The sequence below is a fragment of the Salvelinus sp. IW2-2015 genome, linkage group LG24, assembly GCF_002910315.2.
Source record: "Salvelinus sp. IW2-2015 linkage group LG24, ASM291031v2, whole genome shotgun sequence".
Lineage (NCBI taxonomy): Eukaryota > Metazoa > Chordata > Actinopteri > Salmoniformes > Salmonidae > Salvelinus > Salvelinus sp. IW2-2015.
The window spans coordinates 4,725,163-4,743,442 of record NC_036864.1 but is presented as its reverse complement, the minus strand read 5'-3'; positions in this window follow the sequence as shown (position 1 = coordinate 4,743,442).

The following is an 18,280-nucleotide window of genomic DNA, read 5'->3' as shown; positions in this document are numbered from 1 at the left end:
ATGAGATATAGAGAATGTAGGTTGTTTACTTGAATGTCACTGCAATGCAAGGCATTCATAGTCATTTGTTTCGCATACATTTAATCTCCTAGCTATATTATCGGCARMATGTACAGTGTCTTCAGAAAGTATTCRCACCCCAAGATTTTTTTCACCTTTTGCTGTGTTACAGCCTGAATTTAAAATGTATTCAATTGAAAACCTTTTGTCACTTGCCTACACACAATACCCAATAACGCCAAAGTGGAATTCTGTTTTTRTATGTCTTGAGTCAATAAGTATTCACACCCTTTGTTATGGCAAGCCTAAATAAGTTCAGGGGTAAAAATGTGCCAAACAAGCAGTGGTGTAAAGTACTAAAGTCAAAATACTTTAAAGTACTACTTAAGTTTTATATTCTTGACAACTTTTACTTTTACTTCACTACATTCATAAAGAAAATTATGTTATTTCGACAAGAAAATGGTCCAATTCACACACTTATCAAGAGAAAATCCCTGGTCATCCCTACTGCCTTTGATCTGTCGGACTCACTAAAAACACATTCTTCATTTGTAATTATGGAGTGTGCTCCTGGCTATCCGTAAATAAATAAAAAACAAGAATWTCGTGCCATCCGGTTTGCTTAATATAAGGAATTTGAAATTATTTATACTTTTACTTTTGATACTTAAGTATATTTCAGCAATTACATTTACTTTTGATACTTAAGCATATTTAAAACCAAATACTTTTAGACTTTTACTCAAGTAGTATTTTACTGGGTGACTTCTATTAAGGTATCTTTACTTTTACTCAAATCAAATCAAATGTTATTAGTCACATGTGCCGAATACAACCTTACAGTGAAATGTTTACTTACAAGCCCTTAACCAACAAATAAAGAAAAAAAATAAGAAAAAAACACTTGGAAAAAAAGAAAAAATAAGAATAAGAAATAAAAGTAACAAGTAATTAAAGAGCAGCAGTAAAATAACAATAGCAAGACTATATACATGGGGTACGGTACAAAGTCAATGTGAGGGGGCACCGGTTAGTAGAGGTAATTGAGGTAATATGTACATGTAGGTAGAGTTATTAAAGTGACTATGCATAGATGATAACAACAGAGAGTAGCAGCGGTCTAAAAGAGGTGGGGGGGGGGCAATGCAAATAGTCTGGGTAGCCATTTGATTAGATGTTCAGGAGCCTTATGGCTTGGGGGTAGAAGCTGTTTAGAAGCCTCTTGGACCTAGACTTTGTGCTCCGGTACTGCTTGCTTAGTCTATGACTAGGGTGGCTGGAGCCTTTGACAATTTTTAGGGCCTTCCTCTGACACAGCCTGGTAAAGAGGTCCTGGATTGCAGGAAGCTTTGCCCCAGTAATGTACTGGGCTGTACGCACTACCCTCTGTAGTGCCTTGCAGTCGGAGGCCGAGCAGTTGCCATACCAGGCAGTGATGCAACCAGTCAGGATGCTCTCGATGTTGCAGCTGTAGAACCCTTTGAGGATCTGAGGACCCATACCAAATCTTTTCAGTCTCCTGAGGGGGAATAGGTTTTGTCGTGCCCTCTTCATGACTGTCTTGGTGTGTTTGGACCATGTCAGTTTGTTGGTTATGTGGACATCAATGAACTTGAAGCTCTCAACCTGCTCCACTACAGCCCGTCGATGAGAATGGGGACATGCTCGGTCCTATTTTTTCCTGTAGTCCACAATCATCTCTTTTGTCTTGATCACGTTGAGGGAGAGGTTGTTGTCCTGGCACCACCCGGCAAGGTCTCTGACCTATAGGCTGTCTCATTGTTGTCGGTGATCAGGCCTACCACCGATGTCATCGGGATACTTTTATTTTATTTTATTTATTTTACTTTTTAAAAATAAATTTTACCCCCTTTTCTCCCCAATTTCGTGGTATCCAATCGCTAGTAATTACTATCTTGTCTCATCGCTACAACTCCCATACGGGCTCGGGAGAGACGAAGGTCGAAAGCCATGCGTCCTCCGAAACACAACCCAACCAAGCCGCACTGCTTCTTAACACAGCGTGCCTCCAACCCGGAAGCCAGCCGCACCAATGTGTCGGAGGAAACACCGTGCACCTGGCCCCCTTYGTTAGCGCGTACTGCGCCCGGCCCGCCACAGGAGTTGCTGGAGCGCGATGAGACAAGGATATCCCTACCGGCCAAACCCTCCGTAACCCGGATGACGCTAGGCCAATTGTGCGTCGCCCCACGGACCTCCCAGTCGCGGCCGGCTGCGACAGAGCCTGGGCGCGAACCCAGAGACTCTGGTGGCACAGCTAGCGCTGCGATGCAGTGCCCTAGACCACTGTGCCACCCGGGAGGCCGTCATCGGCATACTTAACGGTGGTGTTGGAGTCGTGCCTGGCCGTGCAGTCATGAGTGAACAGGGATTACAGGAGGGGACTGAGCACGCACCCTTGAGGGGCCTCTGTGCTGAGGATCAGCGTGGCGGATGTATTGTTATCTACCCTCACCACCTGGGAGCAGCCCGTCAGGAAGTCCATGATCCAGTTGCAGAGGGAGGTGTTTAGTCCCAGGGTCCTTAGCTTATTGATGAGCTTTGAAGGCACTATATCAAGGCACAAGGCGAGACCCAGATGCAGACACAGGAGGCAGATGGTTGGAGTTTTACAATGTTTAATAATCCAAAAGGGGTAGGCAAGAAGGTCAAAACCAGATTAGAGTCCAGGAGGTACAGAGTGGCAGACAGGCTCATGGTCAAGGTAGGCAGAATGGTCAGGCAGGTGGGTACAGAGTCCAGAAACAGGCAAGGGTCAAAACGGGGAGGACTAGAAAAAGGAGAATAGCAAAATGAGTACGGGAAAAACACACTGGTTGACTTGACTAAACATACATGCTGGCACAGAGAGACAGGAAACACAGGGATAAATACACTGGGGAAAATAAGCGACACCTGGAGGGGGTGGAGACAAACAAAGGAACAGGTGAAACAGATCAGGGCGTAACAGTATCCCCCCTAGGGACGCCACTTGGTGTCCTACCTGGGCGCATACCTGGCTGACGGGGTGTCGGCGGTGGAAATCGGCGATGAGTGCCGGGTCCAAGATGTCTTTAGCAGGGACCCAGCACCTCTCCTCRGGGCCATAACCCTCCCAGTCAACCAGATAATGGAAATCCCTGCCCCGTGGTCAAACCTTCAGGAAGCGTCTGACCGTATACGCTGGTTGGCCACCGATAACCCAGGGGGGATGGATGGGCCTGGAGACAGAAGACAAAGGACAGTGAGACACAAGCTTAATCCTAGACACATGGAAGGTAGGGTGAATACGGAGGGTATGGGGTAACACAAAACAGACAGCAGTGGAACTCAGGACTCTGGAGATGGGAAAAGGACAAATGAACCGGGGAGACAGCTTGCGGGACTCTATGCGAAGGGGCAGATTCTGTGTATGAGATTCATACCCCCTGCCCAATGCGGTAGCGGGAGGTGGGGTCCGGCGACAGTCCGCTTYTCGAGGATCCCTGGAGATGGTCTTGAGAATAGCCACCCTGGCTCTTCTCCAGGTACGTCYACAGCGGCGGACAAACATCTGGGCCGAGTATATGTTGACCTCCTGCTCTTGTTCAGGGAAGAGTGGAGGCTGATACCCCATGGAGCACTCGAAAGGGGAGAGTCCCGTGGAAGAACTGGGAAGAGTGTTCCGGGCATACTCCACCCGGACCAGTTGACGGCTCCAGATAGTGGGGTTGGTTGAGACCAGGCACCTTCAGGTGTTCTCCAGGTCTTGGTCAGTCTCGCTCCGACTGATCGTTAGTTTGGGGATGGAATCCGGATGACAGGCTGGCCGACGCCCCAATAAGYGTGCAGAATGCCTTCCAGAACTGAGACGAGAACTGAGGACCCCGATCGGAGACCATGTCTACCGGGAGTCCATGGATTCGGAAGACATGCTGCACCATAAGCTGGGCCATCTACTTGGCAGAAMMTAGTTTGGGGAGAGGGATGAAATGGGCGACCTTGGAGAAGCGATCGACTACCGTCAGAATGACAGTGTTGCCATCAGACGAAGGGAGCCCAGMGACAAAGTCCAGAGATAAATGAGACCAGGGACGATGAGGGACCGGTAGTGACTGAAGGAGGCCAGAAGGAGCTTGCCGTGGAGTCTTGTTCTGAGCACACACTGTGCATGCGGCGACGAAGGCAGAGACGTCAGGAATCATTGTGGGCCACCAGAAACATTGTCGGAGGAAGGCTAGTGTATGATGGGACCCTGGATGACAGGTCAGCTAGGAGGAATGAGCCCATTCCAGGACCAGGGACCGGACTGGATTACGGACAAACAATCGGTTAGCCGGGCCCCCTTCAGGTCCAGGCTGAGAGCATTGTGCCTCGTGGACCAGGTTCTCAATACCCCAATCCACAGTGGCAGCAAGGCATGAGGTAGGGAGAATGGTTTCAGAGGTTGAGGGTGTGGTAGAGGGAATGTAAATGCGGGAGAGGGCATCAGCCTACACATTCTTAGACCCTGGGCAGTAGGAGATGGTGAAGTTAAATCTGGTGAACCGGAGGGCCCACCGGGCCTGCCTGAAGTTGAGGTGCTTGGCTGTACGGAGATATTCCAGGTTTTTATGGTCGGTCCAGACCAYGAATGGCTGTTCTGCTCCTTCCAGCAAGTGCCTCCACTCTTCCAATGCCATCTTCACCGKTAGGAGTTCTGGTTGCCAACATTGTAGTTCCTTTCAGCAGGATTGAGACGATGGGACAGGAAGGCACAGGGATGAAGCTTCTGGTCCTGGGCAGATCGRTGGGACAAGATGGCCCCCACTCCAACATCCGAAGCATCCACTACCCCCACAAATTGACGCGAGGGGTCCGGATGGATGAGGATGGGTGCGGTTGTGAACCAATGCTTCAGGTCCACAAAGGCTTTGTCGACAGCTGGAGACCATTTGAGCGGTACCTTTGGAGAGGTCAGTGCCGAGAGGGGGGTCACCAGGGTGCTGTAGTCCCAAATGAAACGGCGGTAGAAGTTTGCAAACCCAAGAAACCGTGGCAACTGCACCCTGGTCATTGGTTGAGGCCAATCCACCACTGCTTTCACRTTTCCAGGATCCATCTGAACATTGCCCTCAGCATTGACAGATCCCAGAAAGGTGATTGTAGAGCGGTGGAACTCACACTTCTCGGCTTTCATGAACAGTTCGTTCTCCAGGAGACGCTGAAGGACCTGTCTGACATGAAGAACATGTTCTTGTGCAGATCGGGAAAAAAACAGGATGTCGTCAAGGTACACAAACACAATCCGGTTTAGCATGTCCCAAAGCACATCATTGACCAAAGCCTGGAAAACAGCGGGGCGTTGTGAGTCCAAATGGCATGACCTGGTACTCATAATGTCCACCGGCTGTGTTGAAGGCTGTCTTCCACTCCTCCCCCTCACGTATCCGAACCAGGTGGTAGGRKTTTRGAAGGTCCAACTTGTAAAATATGTAGGCCCCTTGGAGAGGTTCAAATGCTGAGGAGAGGAGAGGTAGGGGTTAACGATTCTTGACAGTAATGTCATTAAGTCCCTGGTAGTCAATGCACYGACGCAGGGTCATGTCCTTCWRCTCCACAAAGAAAAACCCTACGCCGGCAGGAGATGCAGATGGACGGACGGCCCCTGTGGCCAGAGACTCCTCTATGTACTCCTCCATAGCTTTGGTCTCTGGTTCAGACAGAGAATACAATCAACCCCGAGGTGGTGTAGTGCCTGGGAGCAGATCAATGGCWCAATCATAAGGATGGTYRGGTCGAAGGGAAGTAGCACGTGCCTTACTGAACATTTCCAGGAGGTCATGGTATTCTGAGGGGATAGCAGAGACATCCACAGTCTTGCTAAAATCCAGAGAAAGATGACTAGAGGAAGGCTGGGCTGCTTGAAGGCAGTGGGAATGGCAAAATGMGCTCCAACCCAGGATAGAGCTTGTGGTCCAATCAGTCATTGGATTGTGCTTTTGAAGCCAGGAAAATTTCAAGCAACCGGAACATGGYGAGATGCAATGAGGAGGAACTGTGTTGMRTCACTGTGGTTACCAGAAACCCGTAATTGAACGGGTACAGTTCTATGGGTGATTTCCCCTATAGAGCGGCCATCCAGTGCACTAGCATCCATGGGCACAGAGAGAGGCTGAGTGGGAATGCCAAGCTCCGAAGCTATCGTTGCATCCATAACATTTTCATCAGCCCCAGAGCCAATGAGCACTCGGAGAGACTTAGATTGATCCCCCCACAGCACAAGAGCAAAAAGGGGCGTACGGGTGATGGGAATTAGGGAACTCCCAGTCTGACTCACCATAGTACTGGTACCCACTAGAGACAAGGGTTTCCTAGTAGGGCAGGTAGCTATAAAATATCCTGCCCCTCCACAGTACGGACAACAGTTATTATTCATCCTTCGTGAGCGTTTCTTGACTGATAACCTAGCTCTTCTTCTCTAGGTAGATAGTGTGGTCTACAGCTTATCATGAGATACTCTACCTCAGGCGAGCAAAACCTTGAGACTTCCTTAGATATCGTGCACCCGCTGTTATTGACAGAAATACACAGTCCGCCGCCCTTTGTCTTACCAGACGCCGCTGTTCTATCCTGCAGATACAGTGTATAACCGGCCAGCTGTATGTTGATAATGTRGTCGTTCAGCCACAACTCCGTGAATCATAAGACATTACAGTTTGTGAATGTCCCATTGGTAMTTTGATCTTTCGCGTAGGTCATCGATTTTATTTTGCAAAGATTACACGTTTGCTAGCAGAATGGAAGGCGTTTCTCAAAATCTCAGAAGGCGGCTGCCACCTCTGGCCCCTTTTTCTCCGCCTCCTCTTCACGCAAATGATAGGGATCTGGGCCTTTTCCCGGGAAAGCAGTATGTCATTCACGTCGGGCTCGTCGGACTCTGCCAGTCCGTGAAGAGTAATCGCAGTTCTGATGTCCAGAAGTTATTTTCGGTCATAAGAGACGGTAGCAGCAACATTATGTACAAAATAAGTTAAAAAATAAGTTACAAACAATGCAAAGAAACAAACAAAAAACACAATTGGATAGGAACAAGTAAAARGTCAGCCTTCTTCTCCGGCGCCATCTTGTAGTACTCAAGTATGACAATTGGATACTTTTTCCACCACTGTCAACAAGTCACATAGAGAGTTGCATGGGACTCACTCTGTGTGCAATAATAGTGTTTATGTCACGACTTCTACCGAAGGTAGCTCCTCTCCCTGTTCGGGCGGTGCTCGGCGGTCGGCATCGCCGGTCTACTAGRCATCACCGATCCCTTTTTCATTTTCTGTTTGTTTTGTCTTTGGTTCTTTTTCACACCTGGTTTCATTTGCGTTAATTTGGGTTGGGTGGGTTATCTATGTTTGTCTTTCTATGTTGGGTTTTTCGTTTGGCCTGATATGGTTCTCAATCAGAGGCAGGTGTTTGTCGTTGTCTCTGATTGGGAACCATATTTAGGGAGGTTGTTTTCTATTGTGTTTTGTGGGTGGTTGTCTTCCGTGTCTGTGTGTTCCACACGGAACTGTTTCGGTTTTAGTTCGTTCACTTTATTGTTTTGTATTTCAGTGTTCAGTTTMGTTCCATTAAATATTCATCATGAACACTTACCACGCTGCGCTTTGGTCCTCCTCTCTTTCTCRCAACGAAGATCGTTACACTGTGTGTATAATTGTAACCTGTTGCCTGCCTAAGTTTGTGCGGGATTAGTCTTTTATTGTGATGTGCTCGGTTAGATTATACCGTTATTTGTTTTCACAGATTCTTAAGTGTATGAGTGTCGGAACTTTGTTTGTTCCTCCGTGCGTTTGTACGGGTTCTCTGTTGTCGAGGGCGTTGTACCTTTTCGATTGTGCCATTCCTGTGTTGGTGGGCTTTCTTATTAAAACACGCTTCTCAGACATCCCTGCTCTCCTGCGCCTGACTCCTACACCTACCACCTAGACGCACATTATCACAGTTTAACATGATTTTCCAATTACTATCTCATCTCTGTCCCCCACACATACAATTATCTGTAAGGTTCCTCAGTCGAGAAGTGCATTTCAAACACAGATTCAACCACAAAGACTAGGGAGGTTTTCCAATGCATCACAAAGACGGACACCTATTGGTAGATGGGGAAAAAACTGAAAAAGCAAACARTGAATATCCCTTTGAGCATGGTGAAGTAATTAATTATACTTTCGATGGTGTATCAATACACCCAGTCACTAAGTAGATATAGGTGTCTGGGTGTAAGAAAACCACTCAGGGATTTCACCATGAGGTCAATGGTGACTTTCAAAGAGTTACAGAGTTTAATGGCTGTGATAGGAGAAAACTGAGGAAGGATCAACCACATTGTAGTCACTCCACAATACTGACCTGATTGACAGATTTTWAAAAAAGAAACGGAATGGAGCTAAGCACAGGCAAAATCCTAGAGGAAAACTTGCTTCAGTCAGCTTTCCACCAGACACTGGGAGATGAATTCACCTTTCAGCAGGACAATAACCTTAAACACAAGGGCAAATCCACACTAGAGTTGCTTAGGAAGAAGACAGTGAATGTTCCTGAGTGGGCGAGTTACCGTTTTAACTTAAATCTACTCAAATCTATGGCAAGACCTGAAAAGGGTTGTCTAGCAATGATCAACAACCAATTTCACAGAGCTTGAAGATTTTGAAAACAATAATGGGCAAATGTTGCACAATCCAGGTGTGGAAAGCTGTTGGAGACTTACCCAGAAAGACTCAGAGCTGTAATCACTGCCAAAGGTGCTTCTATAAAAATTGACTCAGGCGTGTGAATACCTATGAAAATAAGATATTTTGTTCTCACTTTGTCATTATGGGGTATTCTGTGTGGAAGGGCAAGAAAACCTAAATATTTCTTCCATTTCGAATTCAGGCTGTAACACAAGAAAATGCTAAATAAGTCAAGGGCTATGAATACCTTCTGAAGGCACTGTATATTGTTCGACAATATATTCAGATATTGATAGACAATGCAGAATGTGTTATTTGCCTCGGTTCTACATTTAGATCACAATGCAACATGTGTTGTTTCTCTGACCAGTGTACAGCTTTTTACTACCGGTATATTTCAATCGGATTATATCAGTGTGACTGTGATGCATCTCATTTCAAATCGTCAGGGCAAGGACAGTGCATGCATGTGCTAGGAAACGCTAGGTGTTACATGCTACAATTAAAGGTGTGAGCAGCATGTATTTACTGTAGGGCATTAGGCCATATATACACACTCTAAATACACAGCACACATGCCGCCAACACACACACACACACACACACACACACACACACACACACACACACACACACACACACACACACACACACACACACACACACACACACACACACACACACACACACACACACACACACACACACACACACACACTAATTATACCATGCATCTGTGCATCAAGGCTTATATCAGAGAGACAGAAAGTAATGTGTTTGTTTGCCCTGTGGTACCAGCTACCAGTGTAATCACCACTATGTCTGTGTCTAGATAATGCTGGGTTAAAAATAACTTAGTGCTTGGTAAAAAGAACCCACGTTGGGTTATTTATGACCCAGCCAGTTGGGTCACTTACTGTAATTGGGTTTATGAGCTATGATCCACCGGGTCAGATCAGAAGGCAGGAGGCTTGGCTTAGTAGGGGCGTGGCTTTCAGATAGTTATTTTTGGCCACCAAGAGAGTAAATGTAATTCCTGTTCTATTGTCTTGTCAACACACGTTAAGATTGAGCACTGACACTTTTGTAGTTTAATTAGGCGTACACAAGTTGAGTTCCTCATGTGGCTATGCATATCCCCATGTTGGGATAGTTACCACATTGTTATAAAATGTTGTAATTGTATATTAAACTATGTAATGTGGAAAAATATTGAAGGGAAATTTTAAGTGGTCTCTATGCACACTCACAGGGCCATACACACTCATGCACACTGACACTCCAACACACACACAAACACTCACTCCATAATTTGCTCACACACACATAATATMCACATACATTTACACTCACATAACTCTTCTTGTGTTCTTCTTATTTCTATTCCTCGTGTGTTTTTGTTCTACGTTGTGTTATTTCTGGTATTACATTGTTATTGCTTACTGCATTGTTAGGTTTAGAGCTTGCGAGAAAGGCATTTCACTTTACTTGTGCATATACTTCACATAAAAATTTGAACCTTGAAAACATTTTTTTTTAAATACCCATTTGCTGTGTCAACCCAGCATGAAAGTGAATAAAAGCTAAACTGATGGTTAAATTAACACATGTTTTGGTAATCCAAAGGTGTGGCCTATTGGGGGCTTTCAGATAATTATATTTAGCCACCCGTGAGAGTAAATGTCCTCCATGTTCATCATGTTAAGTTTGTACACTGCAAATGTATATTTCCCTTAAATATTTTAGCACATTACATATTTTAATACAACATTTATAACACTATTATTAAAATATAATAACAAATAAGTAGTAACTATCAGAAACGTTGGGATATGCAAATGCATTTAAGGAACTCATACTCTTTTGTAAGCCTTATTAAAGTTACCAAAGTGTCAGTGCTCAACCGTAACATGTGRTTGACAATACAACAGAAAAGATTAAGCAGAATTGCATTTACTCTCACGTGTGGCCAAAAAGAACTATCTGAAAGCCACACCCCTACTCAGCCACGCCTCCAGTCTTCTGCTCTGACCCAGTGGATCATCGCTCAATAACCCAGCATCAACAAACCAACTTAAATAAATGAATGGCTGTTTTAACATCTCAGCAAAGAATTGTGGATAGTCATCTGCAATTCAGGGAGTGTAACATTTGTCAGATCATGCATGTGACCATGACTGTGTCTGTTTTAACAACCCAAGTTGTGTTCTGTCCAATAATTACCCAAATTGGGGTGGACCCAACCCAGCGTTTTTTTTTGTGTAGGTCTTGTGGGCAGAGCTTTAGTCAGTAGGACCGACTGTTTTTCACACCAACACCCACTAACCACCAGTCAGTGAGATACACATCACAATCCCACAAAATGACAAAATAACATTATGAGTGTGCTGTACATCACCAGCCTCAGACGCACAGATATGACTAAGTTCACTGTCTACTGAGGCCAATTACAGGAGTCTCACTATGTGTGTGTTTGTTTCTGTGTGTGGTGTGTCTGTGTGTGTGTGTGTGTGTGTGTGTGTGTGTGTGTGTGTGTGTGTGTGGTGTGTGTGTGTGTGTGTGTGGTGTGTGTGTGTGTGTGTGTGTGTGGTGTGTTGTGTGTGTGTTGTGTGTGTTGCGTGAATGTGTGCATGCGTGTCAGTCTTTCAGCGTCTGTATGTGTGTGTGTGTGTTGTGTGTGTGTGTTGTGTGTGTGTGGTGTGTGTGTGTTGTGTGTGTGTGTGTGTGTGTGTGTGGGGTAACAATAGGGACAGGCTGGGGCTGGTTGGGTGTGGAGGGTCAGGTTGACTGGGCTGGGAATACTTTCAACAGACAAAACAGACAGAACCAGTAGTAATTCTTTTTATGACAGCCATCTGGCTCAGCAAGTGTGTGTGTGTGTGTGTGTGTGTGTGTGTGTGTGTGTGTGTGTGTGTGTGGTGTGTTGTGTGTGTGTGTGTGGTGTGTGTGTGTGTGTTGTGTGTTGTGTGTGTGTGGTGTGTGTGTGTGTGAAAGGGGACTGGAGACTGCAGGTGGCATGGTGCTCCAGGTGGCTCTGCACCTATATAGAACAATCCAAACTTGCACCCTATTCCTATGTAGTGAACAGGGCCCATAGGACTCTGGTGAAAAGTAGTGCACTACATAGGGAATAGGGTGCTATTTCGGATGCGCCTGGATATTTCTCCCACTGAGCCTATAACAGCAGGGAGATATGGAGGCTCGATATGACAGCAGCTCTTAGTCACAGACACACAGTCACAGGCACAGCCCGCCGAGCTAGGAACTCACACTGATACTGTCAATCTGGTATACCAGACAACTAATAATCCATTCTCAGAGAAAAACTGTTTATTCGTTTTCCGCACCAAATGCACCGTACCATATCAAAACGCCAGGGTGGCCAAACTACAAAAAGGTAGACAGGCCTGTGTAGGCTACTCCTGTAGATTCTCAGAAGCATTTAGTCAGACTGTTCAGTGCTCACACATGGACTATGAGCATCTCGTAGGCTCAGAGACTCTACCCACTTGTGTGTGGGTAACGGGACGCAGTGGGAGTGAGTAGAGAGGGACAGTAGACACATTCCAGTGCTAATCTCTGCGTTATAGGGCTCCAGGGAAGCTTCGTGCAGTGAAATGAGAATTTGTCACTGCAGACAGGATTACAAGCAAACCAAACACACCCACACACACACACACACACACACACACACACACACACACACACACACACACACACACACACACACACACACACACACACACACACACACACACACACACACACACACACACACACACACACACAGTGTAACACGCCTCAGCTCAGCCCTAAAGCCTAGCTCTGGTGAAAGAAGCGGCAGCTGGAAACGTGTTAGCGCACAGGGGGAAATAATTGGATCTGAATCCCTCCTCTCCTCTCCTTTGCTCACTCACAACTACAGGGTTTTGATGGTAAACGGTTCCAGCGAATCAGAGAAACGTGTGAACGAGATAAGACAAGAAACACCTGCATTTTCAGTCGTTTGATTCAGACAGGATGCCGGGAATTCAAGTGACAAAATTAAATTCCAACAGCACCACCAGAAACCTAATCGTGTTTCCTTTTGAATCTTCGTTCTTTGTAAATATCAAGTCAGTGAAAGAAAAGGGAAACATCCTTGGTGCATTCCATTTTAACGTTTACCGTCTCGAGGCGGGAGATGTGGAAGCTGTATTTTTACCTACAGGAGATGTTGTTCTGAAGTGTAGGCCGCATCTGAGGGGAGAAAAAAGACTGAAGCTGACGTCTCTCCTACATCTGCTCAGATCTGCGGAGGCACACTCTGTTGTCAATATCTTTGATCGCGTGCGCATAAATGTGATGGGCAGAAATGTTGACTGGCTGTAAGCTTATCTCACACTCACACACGCTTTTACACTACCTGATTCAATTTCAAGCTGTGGTGTGGCCTAATCTCAGCTATGCGTTGGCTTCTATGATCCAGTTGGTAAATGAAGGGGGYATACAGTAGCACTGCATCTGACATGGCACCCTATTCTGATAGGGTTCAGGTTAAAAGTAGTGCACTATTAWAGGGAATAGGGTGCCATTTCAGATGCAGCCTAGGTCTGGATAGCATTGTGATGTGTGCACCCATATGAAGACACACAGTGCCTTCAGAAAGTATTCATACTCCTTGACTGATTGCACGTCTTGTTGTGTTACAGCCTGGAATTTCTATGTCACCCATCTTCACAATACCCCATAATGAKAAAGTGAAAAGTATCAATACTATGTAGGAGAACCTTTGGCAGCGATTACAGAGTGTACAGCTCCATTCCATTTCGTTTTTATCCTGAAAAACTACCCAGTCCTTAACGTTTACAAGCATACCCTTAACATGATGCAGCTACCACTATGCTTGCAAATATTGTCACACCCTGATCTGTTTCACCTGTCTTTGTGATTGTCTCCACCCACCTCCAGGTGTCGCCCATCTCCCCATTACCCCCTGTGTTATTTATACCTGTGTTCTCTGTTTGTCTGTTGCCAGTTCGTCTTGTTTGTCAAGCCAACCAGTGTTTTTGTGTCAGCCCATGCTTTTCCCCGGTCTCTCTTTTCTCGTCCTCCTGGTTTTTGACCCATGCCTGTCCTGACCCTGTACCCACCCACCTGACCACTCTGCCTGACCGTGGGCCTGCCTGCCGACCTGTACCTTTGCCCCACCTCTGTATTACCAATCTCTGCCTGACCTGACCCTGAGCCTGCCTGTCGTCCTGTTCCTTTGTCCCTGTTGCTGTAATAAACATTGTTACTTTGACACGGTCTGCATCTTACCTTGATTCCTGATAAATATTGAGAGTGGTACTCAGTAATGTGTTGTATTAGAATTGCCCCAAACATAACTCTTTGTATTCAGGATACATCCAAGACACATATTTTGCAGTATTACTTTAGTGCTTTGGAATATTGTGTTCTGTACCAGCTTCCTTCTTTTCAATCTGTCAATTAGGTTAGTATTGTGATGTAACTACAATGTTGTTGTTCCATCCTCAGTTTTCTCCTGTCACAGCCATTAAACTCTGTAACTGTTTTAAAATCACKGTTGGCCCCATGGTGAAATCCCTGAGCGGTTTCCTTCCTCTCCGGCAACTGAGTTAGGAAGGATGCCTGTATCTCTGTAGTGACTGGGTGTATTGATACACCATCCAAAGTGTAATTAATAACTTCACCATGCTCAAAGAGATATTCAATGTCAGGTGCCCTTCTTTGCGAGGCATTTGTAAACCTCCCTGGAGTTTGTGGTTGAATCTCTTTTATCTCTAATCTCTACTGCTTGACTGAGGGACCTTAGAGATAATTGTACTTGTGGGGTACATAGATGAGGTAAAACACATGTTATTTCATACAGAGTGAGTGCATGCAACATATTATGTGACTTGTTGAGCACATTTGTACTCCTAAACTTGTTTCGCCTTGCCATAACAAAGGGGTTGAATACTTATTGAATCAAGACATTTCAGCTTTTCATTTGTAAATATATAAAAAAAAAAACATAATTCCACTTTGACATTGTGGAGTATTGTGTGTAGGCCAGTGACAAAACATCTCAATTTAATTCATTTAAAATTCAGGTTGTAACACAACAAAACGTGGGAAAAGTCAAGGGGTTTAAATAGTTTCTGAAGGCGCTGTATTAATGGGTATTTTCTGGAGGATTATGGTTTAAGCAGGTATTACTTCTACAGAGCAGACTGGCTAATCCTTATAGGCTATATGTGACAATGCTGTAATGTGATGTGCTGTCTAGGTACAGTAATACAGCCAGCCTTCTCAGTACAATTAAGGCCAAAACTAAGGCTATAATTTTCAGATGAATGTCCTTCATAAATATCKTTCAGCACGAGAATAGGTATAGCCTCTATTTAACCCTCTTACTGTGGCGCTGTTTTCATGTTGCTTAGAAAGGTCAGATACGTACATCGAGAGCGTGGGACTATATGGTTACATCTGCATTTTTGTCAAAATGTTGTTTTTGACATAGCCTTGTTCTGTTCAATGTTCTCTACCTGTACAGTACTATATAGTACTCACTTCATGTTGTTACAGTATATTAAAAAGAATACAAGATAGAAATTGCTGACACCGTTCAAASCAATGAGGGTTCGGAACATTAAAGCCAATTATCTCAGAATCCTCTTTTTGCAGATAGAACTTTAWAGTCCCAAGATCTCGACATGCACAACATAAATCATAAATGGGCTCTTTTTATGAGATATATTTAGACATTTCTATCCTGTGGTCGGAAAAAGGAAATTGCCAACTGTTAGTTTGTTACAGTAGGACATACAGTATGATATCCTTGGCAGACCAACACAGCATGATGTAATAAAATGAAAGGCAGAACTGCTGTAATACAGATAGAGTACTACTCTCTTGTGATTTCCAGAAGTACTATTACTTAACTCAACAAGCCAGCAACGACAAAGTCAATGAACACCGAGCAGCTTAATTTGGCTGAATTAACAAGCAAGGTGACTGTTATGATGCCTGAAGGAATTCTCTAGGAGAAAGGGAAGGACATGAGAAGGACACTCCTGGGGAGAGAAGGAGACTTGAAAGGTTTGGTGCCATTAAATATGTATCACTGGCCATAGCCTGTCTCCACAAACGCACGGTAGAGTACAAATGGTATGGTCTCTGCGGAAGTAATGAATAGAAGTATGAACGTAGAAGTAGTATGAAAAATAGAGTAGAATAGAGAATAATTCTAGAATAGTAGAAACACATTTATCTTCATCACTTTCCTTTCCTCTCCTTTCTTTCCCTCTCCTCTCCTGTTCATTCTTCTTCTCTCCTCTCAGACAGAGCAAATGGCTCTTCTTGTTGTATGAATTGTAGATYAAAAGCGATGGTGGGTGATTGGCGGAAACGAAGCGCTGAGTTCTATCTGGGTTACTGGGTCTGTCTAGTGTGGTTCAGCCTCAGACATCCTCTCACTCTCTCTCCATCTCTCTCTCTCTCAGTCTCACCCTATGTGAAGTATTCAAACTATGTACAGTAAGTGTGTCTTTCCAGGGACCATATGGCACCAAGCTGGGACTAGGACACTGTGAGCCTGCAGTGTCATCTCGGTTATAATCCACACAACCGCGTGATCAGTGGAAAACACTGTAACCTGACTGACCTTTCTCRCTGTTGGTGTTCTCTGCATCCGTTTTACTCTCTCTGTCCATCCTCGCTTCTCTGTTGATCTATATTTTTCTTTACCATTCCTATCCCCGTGGTGGTGTTCTATCCATCTCTCTCCTTTATCCCTCTGTGGTCTCTCCATCTCGCCTCTTCAAAGAGCATGGGCTTTACTCAGTCACATGGGATACTCACAGTGGTAGAGGACACACTATGTCCTTGTGAGACTTGATGCTTCGATAAAAACCGGAGATGCATTATATATGCATATGCTGAAAAATACCAAAGGCATTATTGATCCGTTATAAATCACCTGTTATAAATAAATAGTCAACAACTTCTAAATGTCTTCACTCATTTTTATTCATGGTATTACTTCTCCCTGGTTGACCCGAGATAGAACTACGTACTGGAATCGACTAGATTTAAGTTTCCGACCCTTAATGAAAGGGCACTACACGCTCAGATCTCTTTTCTCCACAGGGAGGGAGGAAGGAATACATCTACAATAAAATAAAATAAACTTTGCCTCTAGTCTCCTCTTATGATTAATTCATCTCAGATGGAGTGTTCCGTGAGACCATCTCTCCATGCACCATCGAGACATGGCCGAGACCACGATGGGGTGTAGGGTGAACGACTTGTAACATGGCGGAGACACTGTATAAACTGTAGTCTAAACCCAGCCAGCTAGCTCAACCACCCATATGTGTGCTCAACACAATTGTATTTACAGCAGTGGGGTGAAGGTGTGAGAAGCTAGGTCCATAAATGGTAACCAACCAACCCACAGCTTCACAGTAGAACAGAGTATGAGTGAGGAAGCTTCTGGGCAGATGTTTAATAAATAACATCTATGGTTTCAGTGGCAAAGAGAAGCAAACTACACAGCTCAAAGCTGGAATTACTATTAGAGGCTTTTGAAAGGGGTGGCACTGCCTCTGAACTGAACTGAAACAGAGTTGGAGGGAAGGAGGATAGCTGGGTGAGATTAGGAGCAGAGAGCTATAAAATCATACAGATTGACTGTATGACAGAGTAGTTCATTCCKGGCATCATGTGAGCTACAAACCCAACAGTGCCTCGAACTCTTGGCTGAATAATGGAGTGCCTGCCTTGCAGTCCTCAACACACTCATGCATTATTTGTGTGCTCACCCCAGCAGCAGAAGACCTGTATGAGGACTCAACTGCATGCCCTACTACAGCCTTCCCTTCCATGCCTGGCATGTGAAATATGGGTTATGTCGGCCAACACGTACACCATCTGTAGTCAATGAGCAACCTCTGAATCTGAAACACCATGGTGCCCACACCACTTGGGATCCCTTAGCAATATCACTGTCGTATTGTTAGACCCATAGAGATTCTATAATTGACTTATGTATTTGTTTTTCATCTATACGTCATGGTATGGTTAGACCAACCTTAGACCAGGGGTTCTCAAACTTTTGGGACCCCTTTTGTGACAGCAAATTCCTCAGGGACCCCCTCATAATCAMAACATAACTCGAGTTATGACTATGGCAGTGCATGTCAGTATGAACCAAGTCTTGGGCCCTGGGAAATAACATTTTAAAGCACATCTAAACATTTTGCCATGATGTTGAGAGAAAACTTTGGAGTTTTAAAGCTTACATTAGAGTGCATTTATGCTAAAAATAATTGGGGAATACAAGAAGTATTGAGTTGAAAAATGTGATAATTGGTGGAGTTCTGTGGATATCAATATCCCTGTGAGCCTTCCAAGCCCATGTTGCCCAGGGTTAACTGCACTCAGAGATATAAAAATGGTATCCACAAGATCATCTGATAAAGGGTCTAATTTGTACTTTCATAATGTTACATTGTGTTGTATTACACCCTCTAAACTTATTCCACAGATCCGTTGGCCAAAATATGTTTATTCTGTTCATTTATTTATTTGACCTTTATTTA